The sequence below is a fragment of the Meleagris gallopavo genome, chromosome Z (assembly GCF_000146605.3).
Source record: "Meleagris gallopavo isolate NT-WF06-2002-E0010 breed Aviagen turkey brand Nicholas breeding stock chromosome Z, Turkey_5.1, whole genome shotgun sequence".
NCBI lineage: Eukaryota > Metazoa > Chordata > Aves > Galliformes > Phasianidae > Meleagris > Meleagris gallopavo.
In genome coordinates this window covers 47,331,925-47,348,088 of record NC_015041.2, presented here as the reverse complement: position 1 = coordinate 47,348,088, position 16,164 = coordinate 47,331,925, and the positions used below count along the sequence as shown (strand labels likewise).

The window sequence follows — 16,164 nt, the reverse complement described above, 5'->3', positions numbered from 1 at the left end:
TATGAGGACAGGTTGAGAGAACTGGGCTTTCTTGACTTGGAGAAGAGAAGGCTGTGGGGAGACCTCATTGTGGCCTGCCAGTACTTGAAGGGAGTGTATAGACCGGAGGTAGAATGCCTGTTTATAAGGGTGGACAGTTGTAGGACAAGGGGGAATAGTTTTAAACTGAGATAGGAGAGGTTTAGGCTGGATATTAGGAGGAAGTTTTTCACACAGAGGGTGGTGGCACACTGGTTGTGATTGAGATTGCCAGTGAGGTTCTGATTGCACTGTCCTTGTGGCATTCAAGGCCAGCCTGGTGACCCTGCACATGGTAGGGAGGTTGAAACTAGATGATAGTTATTGTTCTTTTCAACCCAGGCTATTCTATGATTCTATAATTCTATGAAAACAAAGAGGGAGAACCATCTCCAGGAGGAATGATAAAATCCTTTGTAAGCGCAGCTTTTTGTTGCAGCGAAGTTGCAGAGAGATGATTTCCTTGGCCAAGACATAATTTTCTTGCTCTATATAAATGTTTTTTCTCAAGTCTTGCTCTTTTTCCTGCTGTGCTGTGCACTGACAGCTTATTGTGTTTCCTGGTGATGAGGACTCCGAGGCTACTTGAAGGCAGTTATTTTTATTGCTATTACCTAGGTTCCTTTTTCTATCTGTGTGACCAGATGGGACCTCATTGGTATGAGTATGTAATTGCAGGTAAAGTTCTGGAGCAGTTGATCATTTATTAGCTCCTCAGGCTTGCACAGATTGCAAGTTACAGACATTTCCAAGCTAGATACTTCCTTTTCTCCCTCTGTGGAGAGTGAGCTAGCACTCCCTGTCATGGGGCTTTTTGTCTGTATTTATTCCAATTTCTTCTTTTTTGTTCTTTGACTTATTTTACCTGCCAAATCTCTTTGTTCTTGCTCAACTCAGCTGCCGGTATAGCCAAGCTGTAAAAGTATCACTTCTGTATGGTGCATCATGTTGTGCACACAACCCGTGCAGTATTTTACTGCCTCCACAATCCCTCTCTTTTGTTCCGAGATTCAGGCAACTTTGGAAATGTGGAAGGATCTCTGTGCTGGGGCATTGGTGTTAGTTCTCCTTTTTCATGCTGACCTAGGATTGTAATAGACTTTTTATCCTTCCATGCCACCTACTTTCATGGGTGCCTGCCTGATTGCAATACTCTTTAAGGATGCAAGATTCATTCCTAGTGGTATCGGAGCTTCTAGCAGCTAAAACCCTCACAGCTAAATGCAATCCCTCATGTTCTGACTGGAATGAGTTCCTCAGATCTCACAAACATTTCTTTAAAGCTGTGCACGTGCTTGTTTGTTGGATGATGTTTGCTTCAATCTAAGGGCTGTGGAGCTTTGCTTTCGGATCTGGCCAGTAGTGCTGTGAATATCAGTTTGTTGTTGGCTCAGAAAATGAGCTGGCCTTGGCCTGTGATGTGCCATGCCCTTGGAACTGTGCTTTGGCACGCTCTAGTGGTGCCAGGCTGTTTCTCATAGACTAGATGGAGCTTGAACACAAGAATTTGTTGTGTCTGTGTAGGACAAAGGCTAAAGGATATGAACTCTGCCCAACTATCACAACTTTCTAACCAGTCTGGCCAGTCTGGCTTTTGCAGGACCATAGAATAGTTTGGGTTGGAAGCAACTTTAAAGACCACCTAGTCTGAATACCTTTGCCTTGGGCAGAATCGCCACTTGCTAGATTAGGCTGTCCAGGGTCCCATCCAATGTGGTCTTTAACACATCCAAGGATGGAGCAAGGCTGGGACAGTTTTGTAGAAGAACCTAACCCCTACCAGTTCTTGATGAGAGAATTGTTTTCACCTCAGTGCTGTCCTGTGTTTGGACCTCACAACAGTGCTCTGATCCTACCTGAGCATCAGGTTACATGGCTGCATCTCCAAAAAGTGCTCGGTTTGCTGTTTGGCAGTAGGATATGGGGAGCCAATAAGGACTGCTCCTGAAATGGTGGCTTGGAAATGGGCCTTATCTTTAATATAACAACAATAATAACAAAAACCCCGAATAGATAAGTTAGAAATTGGAGAGAATTTTATCTTCTGATAATATGAGGGGCTAAGGAGGTCAGCTCTCCTAATGTTTCCATTCCTGAGGTCATGCTTCAATATCACTTTTGACAACAGCATAAACAGAGCATAGGAGATGCAAGGAAAGACACGTGGCTGGACAGTGGGAGCTTTGCAAGAGCAGTTCAGATTCAAACTTGAAGCAGCCAGCACAGATGTTGCTTGATGAAGGGGCTTCTCAAGAGAAGGGTTCCCACTGATTAGAGAACAAGCTGGACAGAAATCATTTGTGGTAACCTGATTGAATCTTCAGCTCCAGAAGTATATTTCAGAATGTATGGGTCAGGAACAACCCTTCTTCTTCAGGTGATAGGAACATCAGAGCTTTTTGCACATGAACTGGAATGAAAACAACTGAATTAAGCTTGTTCACATCATTGGCTGTTGCAGTCTGGGACTTAAATGTGTTTGTTTTCAATTTTAGTATGGACACACCTCTGTCTAGACATCAAGGATGGGAAAGTAGGCTGGCTGGTGGGCACCAAGATAGCTAAGGTTTTGTGTTTGTATTGTCCTAATTAGAGTTCAGTTAAAATCTTATTTACTACATAAGGAGTTCAGGAATCTTTTTTCTGCTAGAGTAAAAGGGGAAATCATTTGCTGACCAGTTTATTCTGCATTCAGATGGACAGAGAAATATAGAATCACGTTATGGAATGGCTTGGGTTGGGAGGGACATTAAAGACTACCCAGTTGCAAACCCCTGCCATGGGCAAGGCTGCCACCCACCGGCTCAAGCTGCTCAGGAACCCCATGCAGTCTGGCCTTGAGTGCCTCCAGGGTTGACATACCCACAGCTTCTCTGGCCAGCTGTGCACTGCCACACCACCCCACGTAAAAAACAAAAAAAAATTCCTCCTAATAGCTATCCTAAATCTCCCCCTCTTCTGATATAAAACTGCTCTCCCTTGTCCTATCCCTATCTACCTGTGTAAAAACTAAGTCCCCCAACTGCTTATGAACTCAGTTCAGGTTGTGGAAGTCTACAGTGAGGTCTCCCTAGAGCATTCTTTCTGCAGCCTGGCCAAACTCAGCCCCCTCAGCCTTTCTTCATAGGAGGGATGCTCCAGCCATTTGGCTGTCTTCGTGGTCCTCCTCTGTACTAACTCTGACAGCTCCATGTCTTCCCTGTGCTGGTGGCCCCAGCCTTGGATGCAGTACTGCAGTGCACTCTGCATGCATGTTAGCTACCTGACATGCACTGTCTTCCCATTGAAAATGCCATTTGCTCTGCATATTGCTCAGTGGAAGTGGAACACGAGGCAATAAACTTGTCTTTCCTCTCATCCCACAGAGATGTGGGATAAAGACTGTCTCCCAGTCTTATATGGTGAGTGTACCCATATACACTTCTCTTTTCTTGGTCAGGAGGGACTAGGTAATGAATTGTGTCTACTGGATTACTGGATTATCTTGGTCTCCTCTGACCAAGAGGTCAATACCCAGGTGGTGGACTAGCTGAAATCCTCTAATTCTCACTAAGAGCACTATTGCTATGCAAGAACATAGCTGTGGCAGAATGGGCTAGGAGGAGGGAGCAGATAGGAGCTTTGCACCAGATCTCTGCTTTTTTTCAAGCAACTAAACCAACAGTGGGGAGTGGGGAACATGGAGAGGATGTGTGCTTGGTGCCTTGCTCAATTCATGTTCAACTTGGTGTTTACTAGGACTCCTAAGTGCTTCTCTACTAAATAGCTTGCTAGCTAGTTGGCATTCAGCATTTCCTGGTGCCTAAGCTTGTTTCTGCCGCTGGGGCATTCTCCTTCTCAAGCTTTGTGAAGTTCTTGTCAACCCACCTCTATAGCCTGTCGGAGCACCTCTGGATGGCTACACAGCCCTCAGAGTCAGCTACTCCTTTAGTTTCATTTCGTATGTGAACTTACTGAGGGTGCATGCCATTCCATCCTTCAAGTTATTAATGAAGGTGTTGAACAGGACTGGGCCAAGAATTGATCCCTCAGGAATACTGCTGTTCAGTGGCCTTCAACCAGACTTTGTGCCACTGATTGCCGCTCTCAGGACCTGGCTATTCTCAGTCCTCCTTGCTGTCTGATCATCCAGCCATTCAGCATGTACTCTATGAAGATCTTGAGGCAGTCTCATCTCTATGAGACAGTACTGTAGGCTGTACTAAAGTCCAGGTAGACAGTATCCTCTATTCTTCCCTTATATAATATATAGCCAGTATATTTAATCGTAGAAGCTTATCAAGTTGGTAAAAAATGACTTCCCTTCGGCAAATCCATGCTGATTACTCCTGCTATCTTCTTGCTTTTCAAGTGCCTGGAAATGGTTTCTAGGATTGACTTCTTTGTCACCTTCTCAAGAATCAAGATGAGCTGGCCTGTAGTTCCATGGATTCCCTTTCTTGAAGACAGGAGTGACACTTGCTCTAGCCTTTGGTTACTTCTCCAAGTTGAAATGGTTGATCAAGGATTTTTGAAAGTGGACTCTCAGTGATATCTGCTAGCTTCCTCTGCACCCATGGATATGGAACACACCAAGGCCTATGGGCTTATGAAAGTCCTGTTTTAAGTTCCCTAACCTTCTACCAAGGTTACATCTTCCATGCTGCAGCCTTTGTCCCTTATCTCTGGGACCCAGGGTTCCTGAAGACTTGTTCTGTGCCAAAATTCTGAGGCAAAGAAGGCATTTGGTACCTCAGCTTTTTTGCTGTCCTTTGTAAGGCAGGTCTCCCACATTGTACAGCAGCAGACTCGTGTTTTTCCTGTTTTCCTTTTGTCACCAATGCTACTTATCAAAGCTCTTCTTGTTGTTCTTGACATCTCTGGCTAGACTCAGTTCTGGCCAGCTAAAGCTTCTCTAACTTTATCCCTGTCATCTCCGTATTCCTCCCAAAGTAACCATCCCTCTGCAAACTTCTTTTTTATTTGAATTTGTCTTGGAGCTAAGTGCTCATTGATGTAGACGTCTAGGAATTTGCGCATAACTTCCTACTTATTAGAATGGATCCTTCTTGAGCTTGAAGGAGGTGATCCTTGACTATTAACTAGCTTCCTTGGGCGCTTAATCCTTCCAGGGCCTTATTCTGTATCACTCTTCCAAACTGATCTTTTAGGAGGCCAAAGTATGTTCTCCTGAAGTCCAAGATTGTGAGCTTGCTCTTCATCCTTCTATTTGCCTTCAGGATCCTGACATCTGTTATTTCATGGTCACTGCTGCTGAGGCTGCCTTTGAACTTTGCATTTCCACCTGTCCACAATACCAGCATGCTCCTTATTGTTAGTAAGTGTGTGATCTAGCAGAGAACCTGAATCTCTGCTTTTTTTGCTTTTCTTTCATCTAGAATAGAAAATTATGATTAATGACTTAAAGAACCTTCTGGATTGCTTCTGTCCTAAGGTATTTTCCCTCAGATTCTCATGGGCAGCCCATGCGAACTAGGGCTTGTGAATGTGAGGCTCCTCTGACCTGTCCAAAGAAAGCCTCAACTGTTTAATCTACTTGGTCAGGTGGCCTGTATCAGACACCCATGACAATGTCATCTAATCATCATCACTTCAATTCTAATCTGTAAACTCTCAAGTCAGCTCCTTTTCCATCCCCAGGTGGAGATTCAAAGACTCCAGCTGTTCTCTCGCATCGAGGGCAATATCCCTCCTTGTCTCCCCAGCCTGTCTTTCCTGAAGAGCCTGTATCATAGAATCACTTCAGTTGGAAGAGACACTTAAGGGTCATCTAGTTCAACTCCCTTGCAGTGAATGGAGACACCTACAGACAGCTACAGGAGGTGCTCCGAGTCCCAGCCAGCTTGACGTTGAGTGTCTCCAAGGACAAGGCATCTATCACCTCTCTGGGCAAGCCGTTCCAGTGCCTCACCATCCTTACTGTAAAAAAACTTTCCTTATGTCCAGTCTAAATATTCCCTCCTTTACTTTGAAACCATTTCTCCTTGTTCTATCACAGCAGACCCTGCTAAAGAGTCTGTCTCCTCCTTTCTTGCAATCCCAATTTAGATTTTGAGAGGCCACTATAGGGTCTCCCCAGAGCCTTCTCCAGGCTCCTTCCATTACAACACTTCAATTCTGGAAGACATCCCAATTTCTTGATCCTTTCCAAGCAAGGCACATTTTCTATGTATTAACTGTTCTCTCAGCTCTTCCCAGGCTTTCCATGGTTGAGCAGCATCTGTCTTGTATCGGTGGTTGCCATGTGCGTGCTAATGTTCTTATTTTCATCTTTACTTCTTTATACGTCTTATTTTTTTCTGTGGCTCTTCCAGGCATAGCGGTTTTCTGAGTTTATGCTTAGATGACTCAACGTCCTTTTCACTCTGACTAGGAATGAGAGTATTACTCTTGTTATCGTGTTCCTGCCTCTGTTCTGCTCCCTTGCCAATATGAACTGCAAGCTAACAAATGATCTGTTTTAACAAGAGATCTGGATTAAACAGTACCCCTGCTCTGTTCTCCTAATTATTTTGCTCACCAGCCTTTGCTTTATCTGCAAACTCAATTACTTACAGTCGGGTTTTTGTTTGTTTGTTTTGGTGGGGTTTTTTTTGTTGTTTTTTCTTACCCTCTAGGACATTGATATACATGTTGAATACTTGGAGGACAAAGGACTTTCTCTGCAAAGTTCATCAGTAGATGACACAGTTGCTTGTCATCTGCTGTTACATTTTCAGGACTTCTGTCTACCATTTCAGTTTCCTGTTTTCAGTAAGTGATTGCTTGCTTTTGGATTTCTCTAAATTCCTGCTGCTGTACAATCTATTCAGAGGTCTGTTCATTTATCGCCTTTATTAAGTAAACTTCTAAGTTCATAAAAAATACGTGAAGGTTTTTAGATGGGCTATGGCTTCGTATATCCTTGCTGACTCAGAATTTTTTGTAATCTTACAATTATTTCATATAGCCTTTGTGGAAGGTTTTATTAGCCATACCATTAGAAAGGTTGATTGCAAGTAGGATGAGGAGGCTGAATGACAATTTTCAGATGTCTGTTGCTTTGTCTGGGCTAACACAGAGAGGGAATAGCAGGAATAACTCCTGTTTTCAACAACAGGAAAGATTGGATCCTTCAATGAAATTGTTCATCAGCAGGCAAGGTAGATGCACATTCACACAATATGTTGTTCATTTCCAGCATATCTGAATGAGGGATGCTTGGAGACAGGTGTGAGCAGTTTTAAAGGAAGTAGACAGAGATCCCTGAAGGAACAGTTACACCAGGGTGTCTCACATGTACCCCCAATGCTTCTTGTCATTCAGGATGTTCCTCTGCCTCCCTTGAGGTGAGGACAGGAAGAACCACTCAGTAAGTGCGGTGCCATCATAGGAAGTAGGTAGGCATGTACACCTCTGAGCACAGGAAAATCATTCACAAAATGCACCTGAGGCATTTTTCTCCCTGGAGAGGAGACAGTGGTAGTAGCTGAAGTGAAGGGTCTGACCCTCCTAGAGATGCTAAATAACGCAGATGTTGCTGGTGCACATGCAGCCCCCAGGCACTGCCAGGCAAGCCTGGTGCTGTGCCTGCAGGTGGACCTTGCTGGGAATGCTGGCTACTGGCTGCCTGCACTCATCTGCTGGTTGGTGCTCCCTGTCCTCCTAGTCTTATTGATCACTTTCATAAGACAAATGCCATGGTAGGTTGGGCTTTGTACTGCTTTTTCCCCTTAACCCTGGACATGCTGCGCCTTTTGAAAGCAACAGCTTGTCTTTCCAGGCAACTGGACAAGGCACTGCTTCTAGATGGTACAATGGCCATTTTCCTTCAGAGCTTGACTCCTACGTGTGCAGTGTTTCTGGTCCAGTCCTTGCAGGAGTGCTTTTAAATCCACATTTCTCTCCTTTTAATTAGGATTAACTTCTTCGAGTATACAGTGGGCAAATGTGAGCTGACAAGTACTTGGAGAGTAGCTGATTGAGAGATCTGAAACCACAGGGTAGTTATGGAGGGATTCGTACAAGTTAAGAGTAATCCTGTCAATTAGAACCAAATGTATAGCACTGTTTAGGTCTGCAGTTTACTATGATCTCAGTCCTGTGATGTAACTGTGTAAGGGAAGATGTAGCTGGTCTTGTACTTTTCTTTCTTCCTTTACCTTGCTTTGACAACATTAGTAGGATTGTTAGCTTTTGCCAGCACTCAAATGAATCCTTGGCAAAAAATAAAATAAAATAAAATAAAATAAAATAAAATAAAATACAGTGTTTCAGGCTGGCCTTACTTGAAGCATCTGGTAAACGTGTCACGAGAATGTTCTAGCAAAGAACATAGTGGATTTGTTGTTGGGAGTTTTTTTTTTTTAATGGTTGTTTTTTTTCCATATGTTTTTGTGTTAACTTATTTTGCTTTCAGTGCAAAGTTTTTTTGACAGAGGCTTCATCACTAGTGGACTTAATGCTATGAATGTGACTTTCCTCTTGTTTAATCAAATGTTTAATTTCTGTTTAAGTTACTTGTCACTTATCATTGTCTCTCATTGACTCCCTCTCCTCCCCACAACATAATACATAAGCTCAAATTTTCTGGATTCTCAGTTTGTGCATTTTGCTGCAAATAAATCAGTGCTAGTAGGTGTTACCTGATCCAGGCAGCAAACCTCATCCTGTGTATGTTGATAAGTACTCTCTCACTAAGATAAAAGCTGAGGTGCTTGCTGCCTTTGTTGGTGAGCTGTTGTCCCCTGAAGGAGTTGTGACCAGTGCTGGATGCTTGCAGTAGCTGTGGCAAGAGACCCCGCTGAGATGCATAGCTCATGAGGAGAGCATCATGCCATATTACTGGCCTGAGAACTGCCCAAAATACAATTATCCTCCTCCACTTTTTAAAATTGGATCTTGCTAGGTTTCTGGAATGTTGCAGGGAGTGACCCATCCTGTCCAAGGAGCGATATGCTCTGCCCAGCTGACAATGGAGCCTGCTCCAAGCATGCGATTGCTTGTGCTTGAAGGAAGGCAGCATGGAATTGCATTCCTGCTGCTTTTCCAATGGGCACCTTGTGGCATTTTGAAGAGCTTACCACAAACGGAGAGGAAATGTTTGGTCTTCTTGAGGAAACCAATTGCATAAATAACACAAGAATCTCTGAACCAGCAGAAGAGCTGCAACCCTGTGGAGATGTGCTGTGTGTGCATGCCAGTGCAGGGTATTGAGGACCCTAATATTAATACTACAGCCTTGGATTCCTCTGATACAGTGTAGGTAGAGTTTTCACATGGGGACTTGGCTTTTGCTGAGAGTGCTGGGTTAGCTACTTGAAGGTTATCACTGCTGCAAAAGCCTGAGCTTTCATCTGGATGTTGTCTTAAGCATCTCCATCTTTCATCAGACCATTCAGCCCTGGCTCCCTGGCATGTCTGAAGACAGAGTGTGGAAGCCAAGCCTTGTTACTGCTTTGCACTTCCTTTCTACTTGCTTTTCAGGGGAGAGCTGCATACATTACTCAGGTGCTCCCCAACGTGGTATCTTTCTGCATTTCTTACCCCTCTGCTTTGCAACCAGAAAGACACGTGAGTTATCTCAGTCAGTGGTAAAGAATTCTAGAGCACTCTACAGTTGTACAGGATCAGTGAAAAGCTGACTGTCGCAGGTCTTTTGCAGTACACCCCATAGCTGTTGGAAGACTGCATGCTGTGGCTGCTGGCACATAGAGCAGGGATGTCTCAGCAGGGAAGACCTGCCCAGAGCCAGCACTGCACAGACAGGTTTGCTGCTGAGGACCTAAGATCTGTTTCGAGGGTCTTAACCTTGTTCAGGCCCAGTTAACCCATTCTGCTGGGAATCTACAGCAGTATGACCACTTGTATGTACTGGTTAAGCATGCCAAATTCATCTGTTTTTCTTTGAGAGAGGGACTGGAGTCTTGTTGCTATTGATAGATCTGGTAAAATGGTACTGGGGGATTTTTAAGGCTAAGATTCCATCACCCAATAGATTGCAGACTTCCTGAGGTGAGATGTGTGTGTATATTCCCTCCTTGGGACCATAGTGGGTGTGTGTTGGATAAGTGGTGGTGTGCCTTGGTGACAAACTTGCTAAGATATTTAAGCGTCTCTGTTCTTCCTAGTTTGGCTTCTTGCTCCCACTCTCTCAGCCATTTGTGCTCAGTAACAGCTTCAGCGTTTGAACAAACCACATTTCAGTTTCCCACGTGTCTTCGGAAAGGCTTTACCCTGTAAAGCACAGGGATGGAAGGAGTGGTTGGGAGGTGCTGATGCAGGATTTACCACTAAAAAATAAACATGCACTGCAGCCTAAGGCCATGCTTCTGGGCAGTTTCTGCTACGCAGCCAGCAAACAGTAATGTGTTAGGCTAGGGTAATTTGATCACAGATGTCAGTCCTGTGTGAATTTATAAGGCCAGCTTATTAAGATTAGTGGGCTATTGTTACACGTGGTGTCTGGTGGGATGAGCTGCATGTTTGGAATGTGTAAAAATAAAGAGGCGACAGCTATTCTTTCTAGGAAGGCCAAAATGAAGAAAGAGGAGAGGATTGCACTGTGTATCTTTATTTGCTGTGAAGCTGTTGGCAAGTTAAATGACGATGACCTGGAGAGCTCGGTGTTGTAGCTAATGAACACTGCTGCAGGGGGTGGGTATACTTGTTAGCAGTACTGTGCACAGCTTGGGTGGGCAGCTTCTTAAAAATCTGCTAGAGAAAAGTTATTCTTCCATTTTTCTGTTTCAAGCAGGTTTTTACAGCACTGGGAGAAACTTGGGAATTATGCAATGTTAGACCTCATCCAGGTTAATAAAAATAGATTAATCACTGAACTGATGAAATGTTTTCTCGTGGCTGAACTTAACTTGGTATGTGAAAAGGGAATACAGAGTCTCAACCAGTAATGTGTATCTTTGGTGCTTTAAAGGGGCCCAATTTCCCCAAGCTGAAAATAATTACAGGCCAAATAAAGTAGGAGGAAAAACTTAAGCATAAAAATGAGAATGATAATTGAGAGTTATTCAAGAATCCTATATTAAATCCCTGAGAAACCACAATTCTGTATTTGCAAAGATGGTTTCTTTAGTTAAAAAAAGCTGTTTGGGTTAACAGAGAAGATGAAAGCAGCAATAAAAATCCCAAAATACAATGAATGGAAAAATAGAGGAAGCTACATGGACAAGTAATCTGCAAGGAAATGCAGACAATTGATGAGAGAACTGAAGGGTACCAGTGACGAGCCTTTGGGCAACGGGTTTGGAACAATAAGAAGGGGTTCTTTAAAATGTGTCGGGGATTCGTGAAATCCTACCAGTGGTACAGGCTCCATATTGAACAGTTGCAAAACTGTTGCTCATGAAGTAGAAGGGGCAGAAATAACCAGTAACTATTTCTTGGTGTTTGGAAAGAAGATGACTGTGTTCACAGTTTGGTCATAAAGGAATATTTTTTGCTTCAATAAGAAATTATTTCCAGTAATTAGGAAAAATGTTAAATGTCAGCATTTTTAAATGTACAAAACATTAACAATGGTTAACTTACAGTCCAGAATATTTAGACAATTAAGGATCTCCTTTAATCATTAATGTAGAAAAATTTCAGGGGAATAGAAGAAAGCTCTTCTGTCAGCATTATTATGGGATAATGAGTGGATAGTTTGTCAGGCCAACCCAACCAGTTTTCCCAAAGAACGAGAAGGCTGGTAGGCACTGGAGCTGGTGGAGAGCTGTAAGAAGAATGACAGCCAGTGTCACTCGTAAGGAAAATGGCCCATGTCAGACACACGTGATCTTGTTTTTTGATACTAGTTTTGGTGATAAACATTGTCATGATTATGTAACTATGTGTAGATTTGAAGATTTCTGACTTCTGCATAGGAGTACACATTAGACAAAATCAAAGACCATGAGGAGGAGACAGTTGTCAAAGAATAGCTGCAAATGGAGAACCTTCCTCCCCCAGGAAGAAGGGAAGTTGAAAATTGCTCACAAAAAAATAGTCAGGGTGCTTGTTTGTGGCCCTGCCTTTGGTGGCTTTGTGAGTGGTGTAAATAGCAAATAATTGTTTGTACAGAGATGGAGTTCATGCAGGAGATGGAGGACAGATCAGTTACAGGAGCAGAGCTGAGCCACCAGAAAACTGGACTCTTCTAATGCTGCTAAGTGCAAGGTCTTACATCTAGGAGCAGGGTGTGGAGGTCCTGGTAGCATGGCTGGGAACCATATCTGGAATGCACCTCCAGTGCAGGGGGTTGGAAAATAAGGAGCCAGCATAAGAACTGAGCACAGTGCTACAGCCAGGCGGAAGATTGCAATCCTCAAAGGAATGAATGGTGTGAGCAGGGGAGAAATGTGCTGGGGAGCCAAATCCTGGTGCCAGTGGTTCTGGGAGCAATGAAAGTGGAGCAGGATCAGAAAAGAGCTGCAAGATCAGTTTGGGATCTGAAGCAAGCCAGTACAAAAGGAGAACAGAGAAACTTGATCTGTGAAGTGTGTTATAAAGAAATTGAGAAGTCATTTTGTGAACGTGTTCAGTTATCTGTCTGAGGGGGCAGCAAAAGACCCAAGCCTGGTAGCCTAGACGCTGAGGATGCATGCCATCAGGCTGGAAATATCATTGATTTTTTGGGGGAGGCAATTCACTGGTTGAACAGATTTCCTTGGACCCTGGTGGCATTGCTGTCATTCCAGGCTTCAAATCACATTGAATAGCTCTCTGTAAAATAATCTTTTGCTCTAAGAGAAAAGATTGCTAGGTGGAGTTTAAGGGCTGCTGATTCATATGTGGAATCAATGTACATTTAATTCTGTCTTATAAAATACTAATTTGGGGCATTTGGACATCTGAAATCAAGGCTAGACAGGCAGCTTCAGGCAGCTTATAGATTCTTAAGTTTTTTTTGTCAATTTCTGTCTTTCAGGTTAGAGCTTTGTGAGTTTGTTTTCTAGTTTTTCATGTTGGCCCGAAACCATCCTATGTTTTTCTTTGGACAATGACAAGTACAAAAATAAATTATTAAAGAAGAAATGTACCGTGATTTGAGGACGGGGAGGGGAAGGCAGGGTGCCGTCACTTAAAATTGCAGGCCTTGTGCTGCACAGCCTCTGCACAGAAGCTGGGATTTCAGCAAGACTGAAACAACATGTTGGGCCCCTCACTAGAAGGACATTGAGACCCTGGAGTGCACCCAGAGAAGGGCAGTGAAGGTATGAGGGAGCACAAGTCTTATGGAGAACAGCTGAAGGAAGAGGGATTGTTCAGTGTGGAAGAGGCTCAAGGCAGACCTTATCACTCTTTACAATGACCTGAAAGGAGACTGTGGTGGTGGGGGTCAGCCACTTCTCCCAGGTAACAGAAATAGGGAGAGTTGCAGCATGTCTGCGCAGTAGCATTGTAATGATTTCTCTGGGAGTGATCCAGTTTCCTTTGCCTAAAATCTGGTTATTATTATTAGGCTAGTCCTGTTTGGCATTAAGAACTTACTTTTCCAGGCCAAATTCTCCAATCTGTGCTGAATCCTGGCCCGGTGACCAAAGCAAGAGTTGGAGCTCACTCCTGCTATCAGAAAACTGCTTGCAAAATGTCACAGTGGTGCCTCTGCTGTAGACAGCATCCTAGTTAGGTGAGGATGTCTTCCATGTTCCTCTTATTCTGCAAGAATTGAGAACCTGGCCTAGCATGCTGGCTTGCTCAGGCACCCTTCAGACAAGTAGTATTTCAGGGCTGTCTTGGTGTTTGGAAGACCTGTCTCATAGTCTGAGGTTGATGGAGTGTAAAGCACTCCATGTTGTTTTGAAGTTGTGAGCTTGCTGGGGGCAAGTCCTTAACAGACAGTCCATGATTATTACTACATCTGCTTACCCTGCTGCAAGTGGTATCCCTCTAAAAAAAGGCTCCCACTTGAGCTGAGTACTGGTGGCTTGGAAGGGTAGCTGCATGACTGTTTGCTAGTGTAAGGGGAGTTCCCCAGGCAGTGCAGTGAAGCATTTGTGGTGACTTGATGTTCTCTGCCTAGCTATGCAGTTGTAATCTCTGGTGCCTAGCACTTTTGGTATGTGCTAGGTCTCTGGAGAGAGAGGCTGTTTGTCCACATCTGGAGGAAATGGACAGATGGCTGTGGAATTGTAGGCAGAGTGATGGATCAGCAACATGCCTGCCAAGCCAGCACTTGGTTTAGGAGAGACTAGCAAAAGGGATTCTGCAGCTCCGGAGCAGTCCTCAAAGATGTCTTGCTCAGAGATACAATTTAGCAGAGGGCTGTTAGAGTTAGGGTACTATGGTTAGGCTGTGGTTGGAGTTGATGATCGTTGAGGTCCCTTCCAACCTGAGTAATTCTATGATTCTATGATTCTGTGTAACCAAAAATGAAGGTGAATTGCCTCAGAGCTACTTTGGATTTTGCAGGGAAGCTACCATAGGCTGTGGTGGCATTTTCCTTTTCTTTCTCAGTGACAAGCCATGTTGAAATTAAGAGTCCAGCAAAGAACTCCCACTGCAAACTGAGCATACAGACAAAGATTGGCTGTGGTGGAGCAGATGGACCATGAAAATCAGAATACTGTTATTCTTGCTTTGTATTAATGGATTTTGTGAAAATTCATCTGCTGTTTCTTGAGGCAGTGGCTCAAGAGTGTGAGTCATGAAGGGATGTGTGCAAGACACCAGTGGATTTCTGCTTCAGAGACTAGGAGCCCAGTGGAACAGTCTTAGAAATAAATTATGATGTTAGTTCTCTTTATATGAGCATTAGGCCCTTATGCTTTTAAGGATAGTGGCCTCTTTGGAAAAACAGCTGGTGTATAGTGAGCTTATAGCTGCTTCTCTGTGAAGGTGGTGGGTTTGTCCCTCATGCCTGTCCCTCCTTGCACTCCAACGATGTGTCCCAGACAGGTGAAGTACCACTTCCTGTATCAGGCAAAGTTCTGTTTACATGATACTGGTGCTACAGTCATGTACTGATGCTTTAGTCACGCAGACTCATCTCCAGATAAGTGTTCACTTGGTCAAGTCATCAGCACTGATTCATTGGTTTAATTATGTGTTTTCCACTCTCCTTAGTCTTCATGTGGTACCTATACCTGAATTTTGGATGAGGGCTGAATAACTATTAAATGGGCCAGAGCCAGCTTCATTAATTCCAGCTTGTTAGAAAACTGTCCAAGTGACCCTTCTGTTTCCTGCAGTTTGAAATCAGCCACCTTTCTCTGCCTTCCCTAAAACTTCACTAGTGTTTCAGTACATTTAGTCATGAGCCGTAGACCTGGATTTAAGAAAAAAATACAGTTGCACTTTCCCACAGCTTATCTCCTCCCTCCTTCTTTCCCTTCAGTCCTGTTCTAATATAAATGCAGTCTGGGGCACACTTTGCTGCTGATGCGGAAGCTAAATGCTCTTTTGCAGTGCCAGGCCCTGAGGCATGCTTGCTGCGTGCACAGGACTGTAGGAGAGGGGAGGGGATAGGGATTTGTGTTATTCCTGCTCTTTGCCTCGCACTGTTATCCTCTTCAGGATGCACGATCCTACTTTCCTGTTGCTTTCCTGTCTCTTCTCTGAACTCCATGGACATCAGGAAATTCATTCCTGTTCCCCATTAAAGTGAGCAGACTTTCTCATTCTTTCTTTCTCTCCCCAAATACCAAACTCATGCCCTTTTTGTAGTAAGCACAAGGGGGCAGAGCTAGAACTGAGTTTTAACAGCATTTCTGCCTGGCTCCTTTGTCCAGTTTAATGCTGCCCTTGGCCAGAGTTTCCATTTTTTCCCTTTTTTTTTTTTTTTTCCCCCATAGTTTATTCAGACTCTTTTATTCCCAAAACAATTAGGCAAGCGTGATGTGAACCAGTAGCATACCTAAGGATTGACTCCAAGCAAGATACTTTGGCCTCCACCAAGGTTCATATTTAAAAGCAAGTCAGCCATTAAGCAAATGTCCCTGGACCACGACATGCCAGGCATCCTGATCTGATGAGCTGTTCTGCTGGATCTGCAGATGGCGCAACCAGAGATTTGGTGGAGGTACTCCAGCAGGAAGACAGGGGGTATGACTTGGGTTTCTACTCCTAATGCAGAAAAGCTTCTTCTTTTCACTAAGAAACAGTGGGCTCAGGGGGGTATGTTCTTTACAGAGACCATGCTTTTCTGTCAGAGGGTTAAAAAACTTTCCA

General features: G+C 43.9%; 1 protein-coding gene across 2 annotated transcripts in view; it reads left to right on the top strand.

Annotated features, from left to right (window-relative positions):
* Positions 1-16,164, top strand: part of LOC104915200 (metalloprotease TIKI1) — a 54,097-nt gene that overhangs the window by 5,750 nt on the left and 32,183 nt on the right. The gene's annotated exons all lie outside the window — the stretch shown is intronic.